Here is a 24,138-nt window from a genome sequence, read left to right as displayed (position 1 = left end):
CCCCCCACACACACACACATTGACTCAGCCACACTGGACATTCATTGCCTAGTTCAGAGAGTTCATATATGTTTGCTAGATACCAGAACATTCCATCTTCCAGATGTATGTTTCGGTGAATAGAGTCACCTGCCTGGCCATCAACTCCGGTTCCAGAGCAACCCAAGGGTGTTTTCCAGATGTCCAGTTAGCATGCAGCCAACATCTGCCATTACTCCCTTCCAGGAAAAGCAAACTGGGAGATAGGGTGGCGCTGCGCAAGGTGCAGGCCTGAGAAGGGAAAACTGAACCTTGCCCTTCTGTAACCTGTATCAGCTGGAAGCTTCCACGAGCCCTCCTTGCCTTCCTGCACCCACGTGTACAACTAGAACATCCATCTCCAAGAAACGCTGGCCCTGAAGGTCTCTGATTCTAAACATGGGCACCGCACGCACTCCACCCTGGCTAGCACACTCTCTGTCCTCGGGGCCCTGCCTTTCCTGCCTGCTGCAGCTGCCCAGCACATCTGCCAGGTATCAGGCACTTGTTATCTTGTCTCCCTCACTGGAACGCTCTGTGAAGGCAGGGACATGCTGCAGACAGAGCGACAACAGCACAAACAAGGTAAGGCTTTGACATCTGCAGAATAAATGAAGGAAGGAATCAATGAACTTAGATGTGAATGAATCAGTGAACCTGTGAATGAATGAATGAATGAGCCTTCAATGATGTTCCTTAAACCCAAGTTACTAAATTAGATCGTTAAATTTCACATACTCTTCATTTATTAGAAAAGGGGAGGGGCTTGGCTAACAATGCATCTTTATACAAACGAAATGAGGAAAAAGGAAGGAAATAATTGTAAACCATTTCGGAGGCTGGTGAGTTGGCTCCACGGTTGTCATGCTTGCTGCCAAACCTGAAGACCTGAATTTAATCCCCAGAATACCCGTGGCGGAAGAAGAGAACCAACTCCCTTAGGTGGTCCTCTGACCTCAACATGCCTGCTGTGGTGTCTCACGTGTCCACATAGGCATACCACACCTAAATGCCTGGAGCACGCCCTCTCTCTCTCTCTCTCTCTCTCTCTCTCTCTCTCTCTCTCTCTCTCTCTCACACACACACACACACACACACACACACACACACACACATACACACACGCATACACACGTAATGAATAATGTTTTTTTTAAGTACGCAGAATGTATCTAGGGCCAAGCACTCAATAACGGCTAGATTACAAACACTATTTACAGTCACTGACAGAGGTGTAAGGACCTGCAGATCCCTGACTATACCCTGGGCAGTTTCAGGCGAATCACTAGACTTCGGTATGTGTAAGGGCCTCTGTCAGGGGCATGGTAGCAGCCTGGGCTTCTTGGTGTGTTTTTCATGTGAAGTCTTTTTTTTTTTTTTATTTGTCATTGCTTTTTCTTTTCTTTTCTTTCATGTGAAATCTTGAATTCACTCATTCAAGTGTTACTTTGTAGGCCTCCAACAAAGCCAGCATACAAACAATTATCCCTTCAAATTCCTAGCTCCTGCCCCAAGAGCTTACTGTCCAGTTGGGGAAAATGAGTGGTGGGTGAAGCATCTGGCACACAGCATGAAGGAGACCTGAGCCCGCCTGTGTATCATCAACATCTGCATTCCTCATTATAATGTTTGAGATCGAAACCTCACTCCTCCTTCACCTCGTGGTGGTCAGTGGGTCTGACATAGGGAAACTGGTTGTCAACAAAGTGAAAAAAAATGTTTTTTTTCCTCATTCTTCCTCCTCAGGACTTGAACTAGGATCTCCAGAGGGCCACTGTGACCTCTCCTGATGCCCACAGGCCCTGAGAAGGAACACGCCTGAAGGGCTGGCTGAGAGACAGAGAGCAGAGTGGAAAGGCAGGACAGGAAGGCAGAAGACAGAAGAGGTGCAGAGCTCACCCCAATTGCTAGCTCACTGCAGAGCACCAAGGTCCAGGGGACTTGAAGATCCAGGCATGTGTAGGGTACAATAAACTCTGAAACCCACAAACCATCTAGTTCAGTGGACCCTGCTAGAGAATTTTCAATTCATCTTATGTATATGTGTTTTGCCTGTGTGTATGTCTCTATACCACATGTACATCTGCTGCGCAAGGATGTCAAAAGAGAATTGAGGATTCCCCGGGACTGATGAGCTGCCACATGGGTGCTGGGAATCAAACCCAGGTCCTCTGGAAGGGGAGTGTCTTAGGTTTGCTGCTGTGAACAGACACCATGACCAAAGCAACTCTTAAAAAGAACAACATTTAATTGGGGCTGGCTTACAGGTTCAGAAGTTCAGTCCATTATCACCAAGGTGGGAGCACGGCAGCATCCAGGCAGGCATGGTGCAGGAGGAGCTGAGAGGTCTACATCTTCATCTGAAGGGTGCTAGCAGAATACCGACTTCCAGGCAGCTAGGGTGAGGGTCTTAAGCCCACAACCACAGTGACACACCTACTCCAACAGGGCCACACCTTCTAATAGTGCCACTGCCTGCGCAGAACATATACAAATCACCACAAGGAGCCAATGCTCTTAACCCCTGAGCCATCTCTCCAGCTCCCAGGGAATCTCTACCTAACTATGAAAATTCCCAGCTCCACAGGGGCACTCAATGAAGGTGGCCACACAAAGAGCTGCTTAGATAGGCTACGGCCATCCGAACTACTAAAGACTGCCTGGACTAGAAAAGCTTGCCGCTGCAGTCTCCCAGCAGCACATAACGGCACACGCGGTCTGGCTCTGGCTCTGCGAGCAAACGACAGGCAGGCAAGCACAGCGATGCACGCATGCACGGGAAAATCCCTGGGCCAAAAATTCAAGATCCTGACCGTGTCTGAGTCTGAAGAGTAGAGATGGACATCTGCATTTTCTTTCCTTTCTCTTCAAATGTGCCCCAATTTTTATAAACTTATTATTATTATTACTATTACTATTATTATTATTATTAAACAGTAAATATTGGGTCTGTTTGTTTTGTTTTGTTTTGTTTTGCAGTGCTTTTGTTTTGGTTTGGTTTGGTTTTTGGTTTTTGAGACAGGGTTTCTCTGTATAGCCCTGGCTGTCTTGGAACTCACTCTGTAGACCAGGCTGGCCTTGAACTCAGAAACCCTCCTGCTTCTGCCTCCCAAGTGCTGGGATTAAAGGCATGTACCACCACTGCTCGGCTTGTTTTGCAGTGTTAAGGAACAAACCTTGCACATGTTAGCTACAGTCCTAGGCCAGACTTTTTTGTTTTACACTTATTTATTAACACAGCACACATGTATAGGTCAGAGGACCCCATGCATGAGTTGGTTCTCTCCTGTCACTGTGTGTCCCAGGGATTGAACTCAGGTCAACAGGTTTGGTGACACGTACCTTTTCCCACAGAGCTATCTCTTTAGCCTTAGGTAAGATTACTTTTTAAGGCAAGCTCTGTAGTCCTGGTTGGCTTGGGACTCACTATGTAGACCAGGCTGTACTTGAACTCTCAGAAATCAAGCTGACTCCCAAGTGCTGGGATTAATCTGGGCATTTAAAGGCTGAGAAACCTACCTAGGAAGAGTCAATGGGGTAAAATCTGGGAAAGATACCCCCTGGAAGTGGCAGTGTAGATACTCAGATCTCTACAACATCCCCAAAGATAGAAGTCAAGACTGTTTCCAAGCCACACAATTCCTGTGTGTGTGTGATACACTCGCAAACACACACACACACACACACACACACCACACACCTACACAGGCCTCATGCCATCCTCTTATCCACCTTCACCAGGCTAACCCTCCCAGTCTCCTATCCCACTCTGCCCCAGCCAGCGAGGCACAGAGCAGGTGAGATCAGCCAAGGAGGCATGGATACCGTCCACATGTCCACAGCTCATCAAGGACTTCATAAACGTGACATCACACACCCAGTGAGTCAAAAACATGGGTACTGCTAACACCACTTTATAGAGAGGAAACTGAGGTCCAGGGTCACCCAGCGGCAACCCTGGGGCCTGGAGCTGGGAATGTGGCTCCAGATGTTTTGTAGACCTGGAGTAGACCCCTTGTCAGCTGCAGCTACGACCATAACAACGTAAAATAACAAGTTCCTGGCAGTGTTCACTTAGATTTAGGTTGAAAGTGAAATGCACCACCAGTCCCAATTTGAGAACATATAAATATGAATATCTAATCACTAAAAAAAAGTAAGCAAGGGAAACGGGAGGGGAGGCAAAATGCTCAGCTCTCAGCTCAACCCTCATTCAGCGAGGCAGAAATAAAAAGCAAGCCTGCCCCCAACACATTGTGCTTTAATGAAAGCACCGAGCCGATCTTCACTCCCACCCACCCCAGCCCACTTCGTTTAAATTTAGGCCGCCACCAGGCACAATGTGCCCAACCGCATTGTCGCAGATGAAGTCATGAAGTCCTCAGCTGGCGCGCCCACACCTGTGTGAAGGAAACCAGGGCAGGCTGGGCACATGGGGCCAGCCTCCCTGGGCTAAAGGGAGGCCTTGATGGGGGAGGGGCACAGACAGGTCTGTGACCTGGTTCAGCCTTGTGGAGCTGTGTGACCTTGGGATAGCCAGCTTTGCCTCTCTGGCACTCTACCACTGTTCTGTAAAATCAAGGTGACTCCAAGGATGGCCGAGTCCGTTCACAGCTCAAGGGCATCAAGGACTCCAGCCACCTGATGGAGTGATACCGTCACCCTATGCTACAGAATGACAGGAGCTGCCAGCGGTGGCATGAGATGGCAGGACCACGGGGCTGTCCTCCCTCAGCTCCGGACTTCCATCAGTGCTGGGCTGCCAGTCTGAGGGAGGGGCTGAGGAAGGCAGACCCTGCAACTCACAATGGGGATTTCACAGCCGCGTCCAGCTTAACCAGCCTCGAACCCTTGATCGCTTCCTTCTCTTGGAATAACACCCAAGCTCGTCCTCTGGCCTCCACACACATAGGCACAAACACACACAAACACGCACATTCATACATTTGTTTATTATTTTCTGTCATTTTTCCCCTCTTGGAGAGTTAGTATATCTAGTCTTTCACTTTTTATTCTTTAGAGCAGCATCTTAGCCCAGGCTGGACTCAAACTCACAATCCTCCTGTCTCTGCCTCTTCCCTGCATTTCATTTCATTTGTTTATTTAGTTTTGGAGGTTTGTTTTGGTTTGTTTGGACAGCCTGGTGTAGCCCAGGACAGCACTGAATTCACCGTGCAGCCATGGCTGGTCTTGAACCCCTGATCTCCCTGCCCTCCTGCAAAGGGCCATCGCCACAGCTATTCCCCCAACACACTCAGCTCCTGATGTTTTTTAAGTGTGATCTCATTGGAGAGAAGGGACAGGAAATGCTCTTCCCAGTCTTTGGGGCCAAGCTGAGGCACGACAGGCAAACAAGCGAGCTAGTCTTTCCAAAACCTAGGTGAAGTGGCCCTCCCTAGTGCCCATCCTCTCACACCGAGGCACGCCACACCCTGGCAGAAGAGAGTCACATTAATAAGGAAGGCGCACACAGAAGCCCCACTTCACGGTAGAGGGCTCGGGAGCTACTCAATGCTCCCTGAGAACCAGGAGTTAACTGTGCTCTTTGGCCTGTGTGTGGTTCCCGCCTCTGCAGCCAATGGACCCTCCCACTTTCTGATAAGGATGCTCCCAGAACTATATGCTGAGGACTCCACAAGAATCCAACAGCTGAGCAACAGAAAGCCAGAGAAAGCAGGTTTTTCAGGACAGAAGGAGGCCAAGCCCCTTGCGCACCCTGGGATGCCAAGACAGACGACTGGTTTACTCAGGCCATCCAGACTTCCCTCACACTGACAGAACATACAAACTCACCCACACGTCCCACACCCCACACCACACACTACAGGCATGGCCCTCAAAGCCCCAAATGCTGACCCTCCAGAGGAATACTGTTTAAAGTGAATAAAAATGAGATACAAACACTACACCAACTCATCCGGGCTTCAGCCCTAAGAGGAGAAAATGACAGAAAATACCGAATTTATTACTTATTAATGTTTGTATTCATGTGTTTGTGTGTGTGTGTGTGCGTGCGTGTTTGCGTGTGTGTGTGTGTGTGTGCGTGTATGTGTGTATGTGTGCATGTATGTGTGTGTTTGCGTGGGTATGTGTGTGTGAGTGTGTCTGTGTGTTTGCATGTGTGTGTGTGTGTGTGTGTGTGTGTGTGTGTGTGTGTGCGTACGCGTGCGCGCCACCCCAAGGGCAGCCTCAGATACCTCTCCTCCTTGCTATAATTTCTAAGATGGGATTTCTTACTAGCCTGGGCCTGGCTGATTAGGCTAAGCTGGTGACAGCCCCAGGGGTCCTTCTGTCTCCATTCTCCCTCCTAGGGTTCACGTTACAAGTATGCACCACCATGCCTGGCTTTTTACCCGGGTACCAGGACTCAAACTCACATCCTCATGCCTGCACAGCAAAGCACTTAGCCATCAGAGCCATCCCCCACCAAGTCCCAGAAAAGAATAAATACTTTTAAGGACTGACGGCCAAAGGACAGCTGACATACATAGTCACAAAAGTACTGAACAGTGGGCCCCATCCCTTCACAGCACCGTGACCTTGGCCCCTCGGAGCTTCCTTACCCCCAGATGCGTGTCACCAGGAGTATCTAACTTGAAATCTGCTCATTACTTTTCATAAGGAAACCTGCAAACTGATTTCCTCAGAAGCCAGGGATGACAGGAGGAGAATTGTAAGTCCCCCAAGAACTGGAGAGACCCAGACCCGGAAGGAGGAGCCAGCGACAGCACAGGCACAAGGGCCTCCCTGTTCCCTCAGACTCCGAAGCAGGAGTGAGGTCCTGCAGCCCCTCGTCCACCTCAGAGACAGTAAGAGCTACTGAAAAGCTCCAGGCACCTGGCTTTCTCTTTTCTTTTTTGTGCTAGAATCACAGGCCCCAGTATAGCAGATAGAGATAGAAGGGCTCCCTGCTAAGCTTAACTTAGCAGGTAATCCTGGAGTCTAAGATTAACTGAATGGCAGGAAAGCCTGCAACCTGAATTTACACGGGATGGGGGAGGGGAGAGGAAGGGGCGGAGGACATCTTTGGGGGAGAATGATGACAAGAAATTAGGCCTGGGACCTCCTGGGGACAGCATGTCATTGTGATGATAAAGTGCTTCGATAGCCTGGGTGGTATCTCTGGACAGGTGTTCCATGGAATAGCCCTTGTCAGAGGCAAGCCCTTGTCAAAAGGCAGCACAGAGGTACCACACAGCCAGACTCTAGAATTACAACAGTTGTGCCATAATTATCAAATGCTTAGGAAGTTTCAGGCACGCACCGCGGCCCCTTTCTGCAAGGCATTTGCCTCCCTGTCTCAGCCCTCTGCTCCCAAGGCCTCCAGGCTCAGGCTACATCCTGAGATGAGCCTCTCACCTCACTCAGCCACCAGTCCCTTCTCACCCCTGGACCACGTGGACTGGCTTCCTTCCTCCCTTACTTGGTGCTGGGAATCAACCTGGGGACCTGGTGTGTGCTAGGCAAGTTCTCCACCTCTGAGCTTTAGCTGCAGCCAGCCCAACAGCATTCCTTTGTCCAACGAAAATTCAGCTGTGCTCAAGAGATAGCGATCCAGACAGTCCCCCACCTCAAGAGCTTGTCTCCATTAGAAAGGAATTAACAACCATTCAGGAAAAGCCTGCCACTAATAGTTTTGTGTAGGACATAGGTCAGGGGACACGTTTCTCTCTGGGGGCTCAGTGGCATGCCAGGATTGATACCTGGGGGGTCCTCCAAAAAAGAGCTACGCAAATGGCAACAAAGTATCAGAATGTTTTGACCGCTGACTGACCACTGACAATCAACTGAGAAAAGGAAACTGGAAAACAAGCCCGTAGTAAGTGGTATTTTAAAAATCCCTAGGAATAAATTTAACCGCAAACATGAAAGATTTATATATGGGAAACTCCAAAGCATGGACAAAAGAAATTGAAACTATAAACGAGATAGCCCACGTTCATGGATTACAACTGCTCCTGAGGCCAGTGAGTTGTCTTGGTGGGCAAGGGTGCCAAGCCTGACAGCCTGAGATTGATACCCAGGACCCCTGGCAGGAGGGAACTAACTCCAAGTCCTCCATCCTCCACATGGGGATGTCCTCGTCCCCCACAAAACAAAGAAATGTGTTATGAAGATATTATAAGGATTAGTACTGTTAAAATTTCTGCACTAAGGACTCAGTACATGGCTCGGTGCTTAAGAGCACTGGCAGCTCTCCCAGAGACCTGGGTTCGATTCCCAGCACCCACATGGCAGCTCACAACTGTCTGCAACTCCAGTTCCAGAGGATCTGACACCCTCACACATTCACGCATGCAGGTAAAATGCCAATGCACATAAAAACTGATATTTTTCAAAAACTGTACTGAGCCAGACATGGAAAGTACACCTACCTACAGTACCAGCACTCAGAAAGTTAAAAGCGAAGGGGCCCCTGAGCCTAAGAGTTCAAGTTCAGCCTGGGTGATAAAGTAAGGCCATCTTTAAAAACAACAAAAGCAACACAACACACAGTGCTCATTGTGTCCAATGCAGTCTCAAAGTTCCAATGTCATTCTTCACAGAAGCGGAAAAACATACATCCAAAATTTACATGGAATTACAAAAAATACTGACCAGCCGGCACAAGCACTTATTTTCAAAATATCCTGTAAAGCCATAGTAATCAAAACAGCATGGTACCAGCATCAAAATGGGCACACTGCCTAATGCCAGGAAGCGCAGAAATAAAGCCAGCATCTAGGGTCAGTTAACTATCCACAAAGATGCCAAAGACATCCTTGGTGACATCAGTGGTGAGACGATACTGTCTTTAGTGACTGTTCTCAGAAAGACTGAGAACACATACAGAAAAATAAAATTGAACCTTTCTCTTAAAAATAAATACATAAATAAATAAATAAACGTAGAGGAGGGGAAGAGGACGAGACATAAGAAAGAGCAGAGCAGGGAGAGGAAGAGGAAAAGGAAGAAGAGGAGGCAGAGGCAGAAGGAGGAAGGAAGTGGAAAGCCTTGGTGAGGACCAGAAAAGGAAGAAGCATGAGGCGTGGTAGCCCCGCCCCTGCTCCAGTGTGGATGTCAATCAACTCCACCCCCGCCCCAGTCTCAGGAGCCTCAGTGTCTCCCTCCAATCTGGCTGCCCTGTGAAGCCTCACAGAAACTCCACCTTCGAGGAAAGAGGGCTCCTCACAGAAAAACTGCTGGGTTTCCCAAGGCCCAGTTATTTTCCAGGTGGTTCTGTTTTTTATAGTAGGTTGTGTTTTTTTTGTTTTGTTTTGTTTTGTTTTCCAAATCCAGAAGAAGAGAAATGAAACGGAATGTGTAGAATATTTAAAAATAAAACTCAGATGAAGAGGAAGTGTGTCCCTCTCACAGGTTTCTCACTAAAGCGACGGCTGAATTTCAGACACCAGGAAGCACTAAGACACTCTCCATCCCTGGACAATCAGGGATCAAGTCCAGGGCCGGTGGCAGCTGCTGAGCCTGCTCTTTGCTCACAACCAAGCAGGACAGCTGGGTTTGCTCACGGGCCTGGTCCCGGGTGAGTGCAGGTGACAGCAGCATCAAGCCACGCCCACGAAGGAGCCTAGGCTTTCTGAATGGCAGTGGTGGCGCACACCTTTAATCCCAGCACTTGGGAGGCAGAGGCAGGCAGATTTCTGAGTTTGAGGCCAGCCTGGTCTACAGACTGAGTTCCAGGACAGCCAGGGCTACACAGAGAAACCTTGTCTCAAATCTCTGCCCCGCCCCAAAAAATTCTCCACTAACACACTGGGAGCCAGACATGGTGGTAGACAACTGTCATGCCAGTACTCAGGAGCCAGAGGTAAGAGAATCGCCACAAGTTCCAGACCAGCTGGGAGTATAGAGTAAGACACTGACTCAGAAATCCAAAACCAGGACTGCGGGCATGGCTTAGTGAGTAGAGTGTGCTGAACACGTGACGGCTGGAGTTTTGATCCCCGGAACCCACATTAAAAAGCCGGTGGGTGTAATGGCCCAGCATGCAGGAGGCACAGACTGGGAATCCCCAGAGCTGGGAGCTCGGGGTTCATTGAGAGACCCTGCCTCAGTGGGAAGTGACAGAGAAAGTCAGCTGACATTAACCCCAGGCCTCCACTCATGTGCGTTCATGTGCATGTGCAGCACACATGTGTGTACATACACAAACACCTACACATGCACACACACCACATACACAGAAGCAAACCACACAACTGTACACATGAACCACAGACACTGACTGTTGAGATGGTCTCTTCTACTGGGAACTGAATCCAGGGCCTCAACTATAAAAGACAAGCCTTCTGTCACTGAAATATAGCCGCAGCCATGTACATATGTCTGGGTGGGTGGGTGGGTGGCGTTCTAAGTTACTCTAGCCTGGCCTTGAGCTCTCTCTGCAACCAAACGAGCCTTGAAGTTGAGAGCTTCCTGCCTCTGCTTCCATGTGGATAGACCGCAGGCCCAGGCCCAGGCCCAAGCAAGTTCTTCCAGCCGTGCCCCTGGTGAAGGCTGGCCAGGCCTAATGATGACGTGAAGCTGACTCAAAGGAACGGAGGAAGAACTCCAGGGTCACTGACACTAGTGTTAAGGCACTGCAAGCCCATCCGGTAGTGACAGAGGGATGTGGAGGCTGAGGCCATTTTCCTACCCTGATGTGGAATTCTCACCCAGTGCTTATAGCCAGACAGGAGAGTGAACAGTCACCGCTGACCTTCCCATCCTTCCACACAGCCCACCAGACACTGGAAGAGGCGCAGCAGAATTGGCTTTTAACAGAAGATAGGAGTTCAAGCACACACGGCAGCTCACAACTGTCTCTAACTCCAATTCCAAGGTAACCGCCACCTTCTGTGGCATCCTCAGACGCCAGACACGGGCATGGTGCATATATGTATAGGCAAAGCGCCTGTGCACAGAAAATTAAACCTTTTAAAAATAATAAACTTAAAAAAAAAGGCCTAAAGGCCCCACAATGAGTGAATCCCAGGACTAGAACATTCTAACTTCCAGGAGTCTTTGGGATGCAGTGGGGAGGACATCACCTCAGGAGCTGGTACTGCCTTAGAACTGTGATGAGTAGGCACAGCTGGCCACCATGGGCAGACTCCTCCCCACTGCCCCCTACACTGAAAGCAGTTCCCTTTAACAGAGGTCACAGGACCCACATCTCTTTTGTGGCCCCCAAATATCCCTGGTCCCAGGGACAGACTATACCATTTGCCCAGCCAGCCACATCCCTTCACTAGGAAGAACCGGGCAGAAGGGCTTTGCACAGCTCAGCTTGCACAACTCATATGGTGGATTCACACCCAGTTCATGAATGTATCACAGAGGACAGAGTGTAGCCGCTGGACAGCAGATGAGCATGCCTCCCTCCTGTGGGGTGCGGAGGGCTTCCACCCCACTTCATCACAGGGGCTTCATGTAGCACACGGTGCATGAATTCACTCTGCACTGGCGTGTAGTGGGGTGTCTGTGGGCTCAGCTGCAATAGAGGCTCACAGGGGCCCACAGTAGGAGCCGTATCCTTAGGAAGGTAGTGCATGGTGACACCTGGGAATTCAAGGAGAGGAGACTGTATTCTCACAAAATCATTATGACAACTGGGATGAGGGAAAAACAGACTTCAGAAGACGCCCAACAACAAGGAAGCAGAAGCAAAGGGTATCCCTTGATTTCCTGGGCCTTTAAAACACATCATTCAGATATAGGAACTACAGTTCTGAATGTCTCCTAAGTGTGGGTTTCAGACTGTCTATCATATCATCCCCATAAACACTGGCTATGTCTCAGAGTGCCAAATTCCAGAAGGCCATGGCCCCTCAATTCAAACACTCATCACAACAATCTCAAGAGACCCAGGTCCTAAGTGGAACCTCGGGAATCCCAGCCAGGTGGCCAGAGTAGAGGAGTGGGGACCGCGCAGCAGGGACTCTGTGGTCTATGAAAAGCACCAGAAAAAGCACAGCCAGGACAAAGCAGTTCTCAGAGAGGGACCAGAGAGGAGGCACAGGTCAGGAGGGAGGGATGGGTTTTGTTTTATTTTTGAGGGGGGGGGAGCATCCGTGGGCACAGATAGAGAAGCACAAACCAGGCCAAGGAATACAGTAACTAGCCACAGATTTGAATAAATTACCACCACAAACCAGGGAGAAGACCACCAGTGAGCTACCCAGCTTCTGCCATGCATGATCTCTAATCCCCAAGTCCACAGCGCTTCCTGAAAATACAGCGGCTACTTACCGAGACTGCTACACACCAAGGACCTTAAAATGTCTCGTTTTTGTTTTTTTTTAAAGATTTATTATTTATTTATTATATGTAAGTACACTGTAGCTGTCTTCAGACACTCCAGAAGAGGGAGTCAGATCTCATTACAGATGGTTGTGAGCCACCATGTGGTTGGTGGGACTTGAACCTTTGGAAGAGCAGTCGGTGCTCTTAACCGTGGAGCCATCTCTCCAGCCCAAAATGTCTCGTTTTTAAAAAGCCTTAATATGGTCCTACAAGGAAGGAATGGACAAGGAAAAAACTGTCCTTGTCCCCAGGTTACACACAAGGAAACTGGATTCGAGAGGCACACTCAGAACTGTCTTATATGGAGTTGGTGAGATGGCTGTCAGTCAGCACTTGCTAACAAGGGATAGACAGAATGAAGGAAGGAAGGAGGGGAGGAGAGGGAGGGGAGGAGTGAGGGGAAGGGAGGAGGAGTGAGGGGAGGAGAGGAGGAATGAGGGGAGGGGAGGAGGAGGGGAAGAAGGAGGGTGGGAGAAAGGCAGAGGAGGGGAGGGAAAAAGAAAGAGAAGGGGTGAGGGGAGGGAAAGAGAAGGGAAGAGGAGGGAGGGGAGAGGGGAAAGAAGAGGAGGGGAAGGGGAAATAGGAAAGAGGAGGGAAGAGAAAGGGAGGGGGAAAGGAAGAGAAGGGGAAGAAAAGATGGGAGGAAGGCAGTGGAAGGGGAAGGAAGAGAAGGGGTGAGGGAAAGGGAGAGAGGGGAGGGGAAGGGAGGGACGGGAAGAGAAGAAAAGAGGAGACATGGTGAAGTGTACTCATAAGCCCAGCTTTTAGGGCACTAAGTGGATTTGATCCCTGGGACCCACTGGGGCCCAGTCTAGCCTACTTGGCAAGTTCCAAGCCAGTGAGAGACTCAAATATTGAAAGAAAGGAAGGAAGGAAGAGAGAAAGAGAGGGAGGGAGGGAGGGAAAGAGAGAAAGGGAGGGAAGGAGGGAGGAGGGAGGGAGGGAGGGAGGGAAAGAGAGAGAGAGAGAGAGAGAGAGAGAGAGAGAGAGGAAAAGAAAAGAAAAAAAGAAGAGAAAAGAGAAAAGAAAAGACAAAAGACAAAGCCAGGGTAAAGGGAGGAATGACTCCAAGGTTGTGTTCCAGCCTCTACCCTCAGGCAGCATGTGCACACACATACAGTCACACACACAATCACGCGCACACACACATAATCACACAAACAAACACAAATAAATACATACATAGAAATGTAATGAAGATACATTTAAAAGCCACACAGCACAGCATGTGTGCTGAGGACATAAGACAGCCTGCAGGACTCACTCGGCTCTCCCTCCACCATGCAGATCTGCACACAAACACTTTTATCCAGTAAGCTGTCTCTCTCGATTTGAGACCTTGTGCTTTGAGACATGGCCTCTCACTGGGCCCTCCAATTAGGCTCTTTGGGGGCCAGTAAGCGGCAAGGATCCCTGGTCTCCACCTCCCAGCACTGAGCACATGCCACCATGGCCAGCTTTTCACATGGGCTCTGGGGATTTCCCTCAGGTCCCCATGTTTGTACAGCACAGGCCGCCCAAATCATCCCCCCAACCCAACACGGGTCTTCTTTTATTGTTAATAGTTCACACAAAAACAAATTTAGGCACAAGAATAAACCTCTTGCAGAGCAAGACGACTGTGCACATTGTTGTCTGATGTTAGCATGTACCTACCACCCAATTAATTCAAATTTCTAGCAAGTAATATGGAAGCTGAAGACAGCAGACCTTCACCTGTGACCTGCATGTTAATGGGACCACAATGTTTGCTCTGTCTCTTGCTAAATGCCTGAGGCTGGGCTGTGGGTCTTGCAGAGGGCCTTAACCCCACTGATGGGCGTGTCTGCCGGGCATCTGAAAGCTTTACAGTAAATGGTGACTCATCTATAGAAGCCACCGTAGATACCACTATGTAATAAGCCGAAATTTGTTCCATCCACATGAAAGAGAAGCGAGTATAGGGCTCTGCATCTGAGTCAAACTGAGACCCCTGTGTACCACCGAATTCATCTGCATCCAGACAAACCCCACACTGCAGTTCTCTGACCCCAGGGGACTCAGGCAGAGGAGGGTGGGGCTTCTAAGGAAGGCTCGAATTCATCACCGCACAGGTGTCCTCAGTTCTCCTCAGGCTGAGTCTCTCTCTGTCTGTGTAAGCTCAGCAAGTCCTTATGGGTCTGTGGCTCCATGTCAGACACTGCATCAGATACCAAGGTGAACAAACAGGTGCAAACCCTGACCTCCTGGAGACAGGAGTCCCTCAACAGCTCCCAAACACTTCCGGTACACCTCCTCATTTGACCCAGTAAGTTCTCATTTAACAGCCCCAGCTCACAAAAAGGGAAACTGAGGCAGAAGGCAATTACACTAGATCACACAGCTAGTTAAGAACTAGCATTCCTATCAACTCCTATGGTACTCTGAAGCCGGGGCTGTCTCTGTGCTCAGCACAAGGAAACTAGGGCAGGTGGACTAGGGCCTAAAGGAGTCCAGGGCCTAGTAAGGACAGTATTGGGGTCCTCTCAGAAAGGGGGTGCTCCTAAGGTACAGACAGTGAACTTTGGTTGGGGTATATTATGGACTTAAAAGGAAACCACAGCAATGTGGTGGAGGAAATAACACTAGGGACAGAAATGCTGGGTACGTCCCTAAGTTCACGGTCACACGGAGTGGAGTCCACAAGGCGATCTTATTTAGAGACAGGGTCTCAGCAAGTGGAATTAGTACGTAGCTCGTCTTGACTTCATTCTTTCTTAATGTTGTTGTGATGTGCAAGCATGCATGTATGAATGCTTCAAATATGTGTGGACCTGTATTGCACACTTTGAGCCGGTGCTGTACTCAGTGCTGGAACCCACCCCTGCGGAGGAGGTGTGTCCTTGAGGGATGGGCTTTGGCGTTCAAAAGCCCCCGCCATTCCCAGTTAGATTCACCCCACCCCCATCTCTGCCTTGTGCCTGCTGTAGGCTCTCAGCTACTGCTTCAGCACCATGCCTGCCTATCTGCCGCCACGCTTCACTCTGTGAGTCATGGACAGCGACCCTCAGGAACCATGAGCCCCTAAAGATGCATGCGTTTCTAGAGGCCAGAGGTTGACATCAGATGTCTCTGTCAATCATTCTGCACTTCAATCTCTGAGGCAGGGTGGAAACATATGGGCCACTACATGAACTTACGGGTCTTCCTTATACAGGGGCCATGCTAACTCCTGTGTCATGCCAATTTTGTCATATGAGCCACTGAAGTGAGCCATAGCTCCTGTACTACACACACACACACACACACACACACAGAGATGCACACACACAGTGACACATATACACACTCTTCACAGACACACACAGGAGCACACACACATACATGCATACACACAGCACACACACATACCACACATGCTCATGTGCACACACACACCACACAAAAACTCATCACAGACACATACAAATACACACACACACACAACACCTGGGTTGGGGAGGTTGCAGTTCCACACCTCACTTTCAGCTCCTGTAATCCTTAGTACACTTTAGCTTGTAGTACACCCGCCACTCATGCACTCCCACCTTCCCCACGCAGGCCTTCATTTCAAAGATCCAGAACTGCGAAACACTCGTCCAACCTGAGGCAATCTTCTGGGGCAGCCTCAGGAAGCTAAGAGAAGCCAAGTTCCCAGCAGATGTCCAGGTAAGCCGAGAAGCCGGGACTCCAGCCTAAGGCCGCTGGCCAGCTCTTGGGCAGCAGAAGGGGGTAGTTTTACGTGTGTTTTATAACTGGAGGATCCTTCCAATCTGTACGGTCCACTCCTGTTTGTGCTGAGCCATATCCTGCTGGCACACCCACACTTATGGTTTCAAGTCCTGAATGAAACAGCTCTTTACAGACAGTAGTTGACTCCAGCGAGAACACCCTCCTAACCAGACTCTCCCACCTACCACGCAGGCTGCTCAAACTCCACGCATCACTCACCTCATCCTCCCGGACCTCACTCCCTGATCCTCACTGGTTAATATCTAGTCACCTCATCAAAAGCCGGAGAGGTCACCCTATACTCTCCACTCCCGCCTGAGACAACAGGAAACTCCCAGTTTATCTCTGGAAGGCACCCCACTGCATTCTGCATGTGGTCATGTTCTGCTTCCCTCCTTCCCAGGTTGCTGCCATCCTGGGTTCCCATTCCCTCCTTTCCCCCACACACACCCCAACCCAGTTCAGCCACATTCAGAAAGGCAGTTTTCAGAGGCACATATCCAGAAAGGACATCCCAGCCTGGAACCTCTGGAAACACAGCGTTTGTTCAGGCAAGAGCCCCATCCAACCTTGTCCCTCCCTGCTCAAGCCCCTTCTTTCCACCACGCTGATCCTACCTTCTCCCTGCTCCTCACTTCCCTGTCCCAGCCAAATATCCATAGCCCAAGGCATTAACCACCCGCGGGCTGACACTTCTGTGGCCTGAGACACTGCCACGTAGAACTGTTGTATCAGTCAATGATGTGCTGGGCACAGCACGTGGTTCACAACTGCCTGTATCTCCAGGGCCATGAAATCTGACAGCCTCTTTGAGGGCACTGAACAGGTGACATTTAGACATTTATTCATAAATACATACATACATACACACACACACACACACACACACACACACACACACAAAACATCATTCTCGCTTATACTGCGGATTCAAGGCCAGCCTGGGTTACATAAGACTCTGTCTCAAATTAAAAGGTTCAGCCCTGACAACACAGACAGGAATACTGAAGGAATTTACAACCATTCCATACCTTGAGGTAGACTATGCTTCAATTGCAAACTCATGTTAACTGCCTCCGCTCTTACAGCTGTGCTCAGAGCTTTGAGTGTCTTCTTTCTAGAAACCCTTCCAAGGGCCGTTATCAACACCATATCACAGAAGGGAGAGTGAGGCTCTGAGGACCACCTATAGTGACTCTGTTGGAAGAGGCAGGAATCGAGGACAACCCAAGCAGTGTTCCTGTGGAGGTTTGAATGAAAATGGCCACCATTGGCTCTGAATGCTTGATCCAAAGTTAGTGACACTGTTTGGGAAGGATTTGGAGGTGTGTCTCTGAGGGGTAGGCTTTGAGCTTTCAAAAGCCCACACCATTCCCAGTTAGATTCACCCTGCCACGCCCACTCATCTACTCCCGTTTCTCCGGCGAGTTGAGGGAGGTCCAGATCAGCTGGCCTGTGACATCACCCCACCCTCTCTCTGCCAAAGAATCAGATGTAAGCTCTCAGCTACTGCTTCAGCACCATGCCTGCTTGTCCGCCTGCCTGCCTGCCTGCCACCATGCTTCCCTCCATGATGGTCATAGACTGCAACCCTCAGGAATCATGAGCCCCTAAATTAAATGCTTCCTTTTATAAGACACCTTGGTCATGAAGTTTTGTCATTGCAAGAGAAAAGTAGCTAAGACAACCAGGGACAGGGACTACAGCTCCTTCAGCCCTCACGAACAAGGCCTAGACACGGTGGCTCATGGCTGTTATCTTCCATGAAGCCAGGTCTTGAACCCTAACCTGTGGAAACTCTAAACCATTCACTCACTTCTTTCTCTGAAACAAACAAGAATAATCGACCCTGCCTTGGCAGAGTTATTAGGAAGCGCTGTAACAGTGGCACATGGTCGTCCAGACCTTGCCTGTGAGTGTGTGGGGGTTTTCGTGGCTGGGAAATGAACCCGAGACAATCCATAGGCCAGGGGAGGGTTCCAGCACTGAGCTACAGCACTGGCTCCAAGTCCCTGTCTTCCTCTCCTGGGTCCTGTCTCCTGACTGAAATGGAAGGGTGCAGATTTTGCTTAAGCTTCATGGGCTGGAGTCCTCTCAAGGGCATTTGTAGTGATTCTGTGGGCTGCCTTCTTTAGGGGTATGTCCACCTCCCCATCTCTGTTGCCACACAGAGGTGGCCCTGTTTGGAACACCAGATACTTGCAGACATGAGGGCAAAATGAGAAAGCGAGGGCTCATTGTTCCCTGCAGAACTCCCTTAATGAATGAAAGCCCACAGTCCCTCTGATCTCATTTGCGGGTGTCACCATCACCTCTTCTGGGTAGAGACAAAGGCATAGAGAAGAGATATGTGATTTGCCCAAAACCACAGGGCAACACAGTGACTCAACACCAGCTCTGTGTGGATGCCCGGTGCCAATGTTTCCTTTCCCACCTTTCTGCTAAAAACCTCAATATGGGCCAGCAAGATGGCTCAGTGGGTGAAGGCGCCTACTGCCAAGTCTGATCACCTGAGTTCCATCCCTGGGACCCACGTGGCAGGTAGACAGACGTTGTCCTCTGACTGTTAGATGATGCTGTGCCATGTTCCCATACTATCAGACACAAAACAACAAATAAATATAATGTTTAAAAAATGTAAATAAAAGTATTAAGTTAAACAAACTGCAATATGTAACAGTCACGATTTCACTGAAAAGGACATTAATTAAATGATCCTTAAATTAAAACTTCATTGTAAAGAACTTGGAAACAACGAGCATTTTGCAGATAGACTCGACAGGCTCAAAGTTTGTAACTCAGTGAACACTGATTTCTAGTTGACAGAGCCAGCGGGCTCCAGGCTTTTCCAGAGTCTCATCAGTGAGCCTGTGTAATAAACGGACCGCACATGACAAGCCGTTCTAGAGTAAGTCCTCCCTGGATCCAGAGGGTGGGTCTGCTGTTCTACCAGTGATACCTAAGTCCACAAACTTAGACAACTTTATGTGTTTGTTTCTGCATTTGAGAACAAGTGATTTTCTCCCTCTTCAGGATTCTCACCCAGGGACTTACTCCTCCAAAAGCAAAAATACGCCAGCTCCACTCCTCAGCCACTGAGGAGGCGCCCAGCTTTCTTCCCTAAAACTCACCCAAGCCATTGTGGTGGCCCACACCTTGATTTCCAGCATTCCAGAAACCTAAAGCAGACAGAGCTCCATGAATTCAAGACCAGCCTGGCCTAGATATCAAGTTCCAGGATAGCCAAGGCTCCATATGAAGACCCTGTCTCAATATAATAACAACAATAATTTAAAAATGACCCAATTACAGCTGACATTACAAGCCAAATGGAACACACTGAGTTTGTTGAATTTCATCTTGGATAGTTAGCGATTTTAGCTTACATTTCTTCTACATATCGGTTTCTTATCTGGATTTCATATGACATTACCCTCCCCCGCCCGGGCTGACTGTGCTTGCCGCCTCCGTCTGTTTCAGCCTGCATGGGAGTCTCACACTGTGCCTTTCCCATGAGTTGCCACAACCATTTCCTCATCCATTCCTTTCCCCCGCTAACATCGTTCTACTTACTTTATTTATTTTTGAAACACGGTCTCATGTAGCTCACGCTGGCCTAAACTCAAAATGTTATGAGTGATGGCCTTAAACTCCTGGTCCTCCTGCCTCTGCCTCCTGCGTGTTGTGACTGCAGGCATGTCTGCACCTAGTTTTGACGTTATCATTTTTTAAGAAAACGTATTCTTTTATACTTAGTACTGTTTATTTATCTACTTATTTTCGGTATGTTCTTCCTATATACCTGGCCTGGAACTAGATAGATTAGGCTAACCTTAGATTCACGTACCCATCTGCCTCTGCCTACCTCTCAGGTGCTGGCATAAAGGGCGAGCACCACCACACCTGGTATGAAGGATTTTTATAGCATTCAAACACAATTGCTCTTTACACCACGGGTAGATAGTCTGTGGGTTTTAAGAGTTTTAAAAACGAACTTCTCCATGAATCTACAACTTAGGATCTATGGCATAAGACACCATTTTGTCTGAAGGGTCACCAACTTTGCCCAAAGAGCCATTTGTTTTAAGGTCACCTCTTTCCTTATTGTTGGTCTCCAATTCTGTCATCTACAAATGTCCCCCCCGCCCCACATTAGTTAGCGTAGTCACTTCCCACTGGTCTGCTCTGTCCTAATATGATATAGCTTTAACGCCTCCCCTCAGCTGTCCAGTCTGCATTAAGGACCCTGCTGCTTTCAAAAGACCCCCTGGGCTTACTAACATCAACTGTCCCTGGTCCTCATCGCTGTAGCTTTTCATGTTTCACAATGATCCTCACTGAAGTTTCACTGTCTGGCCATGAGACCGAAGCATCAATCTGAGATTCCTTTAACTTCTGCGCACGCAGCCACAGGGCAGCCTGTCACACTCTTGGAATAGAAATCGTGTCATTTGTAAACAGCTGTACTTTAGTCTCTTCCTTCCCTATGCCAGTCCCTGGTATTTTTTTTTCCATTCTGTTTTGTTCCTATATTGTCATGGCAAGCCTCTGTTATACTCTGTTAAACAAGAGTTAAGATAACAGGCTTTGGGCTTAGTTCCTATTTCCTAGACTCAGCCTCTGTGGAAGGCTTCCTAGACGCAGCCTCTGTGGAAGGCTTCCTAGACTCAGCCTCTGTGGAGGGCTTGCGACCTGCTCAGTTGCACAGACCCCTTCCTCGTGTACAGGAGGAGATCGTCTGACAAACCTATTTTAAGTTTATGCTACTTAAGCCTGCATTTATCATGGAATTTTCAGTATTTTTTTTAATCTATTGAGACAAAATTCATCCATTCACCAAACTCTGGGTGAGCGGGAGTTTCATATCAGAAACTTTCTTTCTACTGACACTAGTCTGTGCTGATCTGAACTTATCTTCCTGGGATCAGCCTTCCTTAGTAATTTCTCAAGAGTTCAATTGTTTTTAAATATTTATTTATTTATTATATGTAAGTACACTGTAGCTGCCTTCAGGCACACCAGAAAAGGGCATCAGATCTCATTATGGGTGATTGTGAGCTGCTACCACGTGGTTGCTGGGATTTGAACTCAGGACCTCCAGAAGAGAAGTCGGTGCTCTTAACCGCTAAGCTACCTCTCCAGCCCCTCAATTTTTTTTAATTTAATTTTACTTTGTTGTTTGGTTCTGGGACAGAGTCTAAACTTGACAGGCAACTAAGGACTTCTGTTCCTTCTGCATGGTCGGTCTACCATGCTGGCTAATGCAGTACTGGGGATAAAACCCAATGTTTCATGCATGCTAGACAAACACTCTACCAACCGAGCTATATCCCCAGTCTTATTTTTCACTCGGGAGAGGGAGCATAATATATGTAGCCCAGGCTGGCCTAGAACTGATCCCCCAGTCTCCACCCCATGTGTTTGGGTGACAGGTGTTCAACACCACGACAGCTTTCAGACTTTCAAACCTGATCTTCAACAAAAGACTGAGAAGCTTTTTAAGATTTGTCTCAGTCAGTCAGTTGATTTTTTTTCTTTTTTAGGTGGCTTAAAATCTGCATAGAATAAAGTCAGGCGGTGGTGGCGCACGCCTTTAATCCCAGCACTTGGGAGGCAGAGGCAGGCGGATTTCTGAGTTCGAGGCCAGCCTGGTCTACAGACTGAGTTCCAGGACAGCCAGGGCTACACATAGAAACCCTGTCTGGAAAAACAAACTAACAAAAAGGAAAGAAAGAAAGAAAGAAAGAAAGAAAGAAAGAAAGAAAGAAAGAAAGAAAGAAAGAAAGGAAGGAAGAAAGAAAGAGAAAGTGAAAGAAAGAAAATTTGCATAGAATAACTATTGAGAAATGAACTTCAAATGCCACCTCCTCTGGGAAGGTCTCCCAACCCCCACCTTTCTGAAGTAGATATCAAGGCTTCTTCACAAGGGTTTTTAAATAACCCCCTGACCCGGTACCTGAATCCCCAAATGGCACAAGATTGGCTGGTGCCCTGAGGGATGGCAGGGGTATTACTACCAAGGGCAGTGGCTAGGAGTCACTCAAGAAACACTTCCTGAATCTGTCAGGCCATCCTTTCATCCATTTCTTCAGCTCACAGATGATTTTGTGATGAGGCTGTGTTTGCACATGAAATTGGTGTGGAATTTTCTTCTGACCTAGGTCTAAGCTTAAACAGGAGGATCTGAGCGGTGGTGTGAGGGAAGGGGCCAGCGATTTCTAGATAGGGAGTTCGTTTCACAGTGGTTTTAGGGAAGGAGCAATATAGGATGACGTTATGAATGGTCCCAGTAAGCATCCCGAACCAACACACAAGGGACTCAAAGGTAAAGACAACATCTGTCAAAACAGGATCACAGCCAAGTAGAGCAGGACTCCTAACCCACTGGTTATCAGCGTGTATGCTGTGCAGCCACTCGCCAAAGGCAGCCCATTGTTCCTGCGCCACACATAAAGAACCCGAGGTCCAGCTGGGGTAAATAATTTACCCAGGAGTCCTAGGACCAGCAAGTGGATGGACTGGCATTCAAACAAAGGCCCTCCTACCACACCCCTACATCCCTGACAGGGCCAGCCGGCAGGTGGCCTGGGTCCCAGGTCAGGACCTGGATACCCGCATCCTCGCTGAACAGGAAGGCACGCTGGGCCTCTTAGTAGAACCAAAACTCAGAGAAGGAAACAGGACACAGAACAAAGCAGAAGGCTCAGCTTTGTCCGCGCCAGGGCAGGAGCATCTGGGGCCAGGATCCTAGCCGGAAAGAATCGCAGCCTCCGCTTCCTCAGACTAGACTGCTGGGGCTGAGGGTCCGGCTGAGCTACAGGAAGTAATTGCGAGGCTGTCCACACCCAAGATGTCACAGGCTGGGTCTGGGTAGGGAGGCCTCTCAGATCAACAGACCCTAAGGCAGATCAACCAACCTCTAGGCAAGCAGGCCCACTCACACTTAGAACTGGAACATGGCCTCAATACAAGGAAAATCTCAGCCTGGGATTTCCTTACCAGCTGCTGCAGCTGCTGCAGGCACTGTAAAGCACAACTGTTGACAGACAGGCTACATATATACACATGTACGCAGACAGACAGACAGGCTACACATATACACATGTACGCAGACAGACAGACAGGCTACACATATACATGCACGCACACAGACAGGCTACACATATACATGCACTCAGACAGACAGGCTACATGTATACATGCAAGCATACATGCATACATACATATGTATGTATGTGTTCATTCCATTACCGGCTCCCTCACAATCTGAGAGCTAGTCTTGGGCAGGTGTTAACCTAATAAATATATTCCTTCTTAATTCGATGCCCTAAGAAATTCAATAGATTGATTTTAGTCCTCTGAATCAGGATCCCACATAGACCAGACTAGTCTCAAAATAGTTAATACTGGCTATGTAGTTAAAAGTGAGTTTTAACTCTTGATCCATCTCCCAAGTGCTGGGCTTACAGGCACACCTTACCTCAGGATCATTCAAGAAATACGATTGGGGATTGGCTCCTTGCCATGTGTGCAAGAGGATCCGAGTTCAAGATCCCCAGTACCACATAAATGCCTAAATGCCTTGTCTGTATGGTGGCCTTCTTGCAACCCCAGAGCTCAGGGAGACAGAACAATCAAAATCAGAATCAAGGGATCCCTTGAGCAAGCCAAGTAGCTACACTAGGCAGATCGATGAGTTCTGGGTTCAAGTGAGAGACCCTACTCGGTAATATAAAGTGGAGAGCAATTCAGGAAGACACCCAGTGTCAAGCTTTGGCCTCCACATTCAGGCATATCCCTTCACATTCATGGGAGCACTCATACACAGACACACACACAGACACACACTCCCCCCCACACACACACTCCACACACACATACACACACAAAATCTTAACGAAATGCATATTGTGATCCAGTTCACACAACTATCCAAACTAAACCAAACAAAAAGCACCAAATATTTGCATGTGTGCAATGCACATCACTATTTTTCTTTCATTACATGTACAACCTGCTAGGTTGATTTATTGGCCCTCTGAGGGCCCAGGGGGCCAGCTCTTATTAGCCCTTCTTAGGGGTGGATATTTATGTAGCTGTCTTTCA

The 24,138-nt window shown here is 48.6% G+C and overlaps 1 protein-coding gene, 1 non-coding gene and 1 pseudogene across 16 annotated transcripts in view; 1 reads left to right on the top strand and 2 right to left on the bottom strand.

Moving 5' to 3' along the window:
• The window catches only part of Trerf1 (transcriptional regulating factor 1), a 230,772-nt gene that overhangs the window by 167,109 nt on the left and 39,525 nt on the right, over nt 1-24,138 (bottom strand). The window lies entirely within an intron of this gene.
• LOC116074476 overlaps nt 1-24,138 on the top strand; it is a 41,027-nt pseudogene that overhangs the window by 5,248 nt on the left and 11,641 nt on the right.
• Nucleotides 15,434-15,535, bottom strand: LOC116075646. Its single transcript, XR_004112675.1, has one exon. It is a non-coding gene; the product is annotated as a U6 spliceosomal RNA (small nuclear RNA).

The sequence above is a fragment of the Mastomys coucha genome, unplaced genomic scaffold, assembly GCF_008632895.1.
Source record: "Mastomys coucha isolate ucsf_1 unplaced genomic scaffold, UCSF_Mcou_1 pScaffold3, whole genome shotgun sequence".
NCBI lineage: Eukaryota > Metazoa > Chordata > Mammalia > Rodentia > Muridae > Mastomys > Mastomys coucha.
This window is presented reverse-complemented; position numbering and strand designations above follow the sequence as displayed.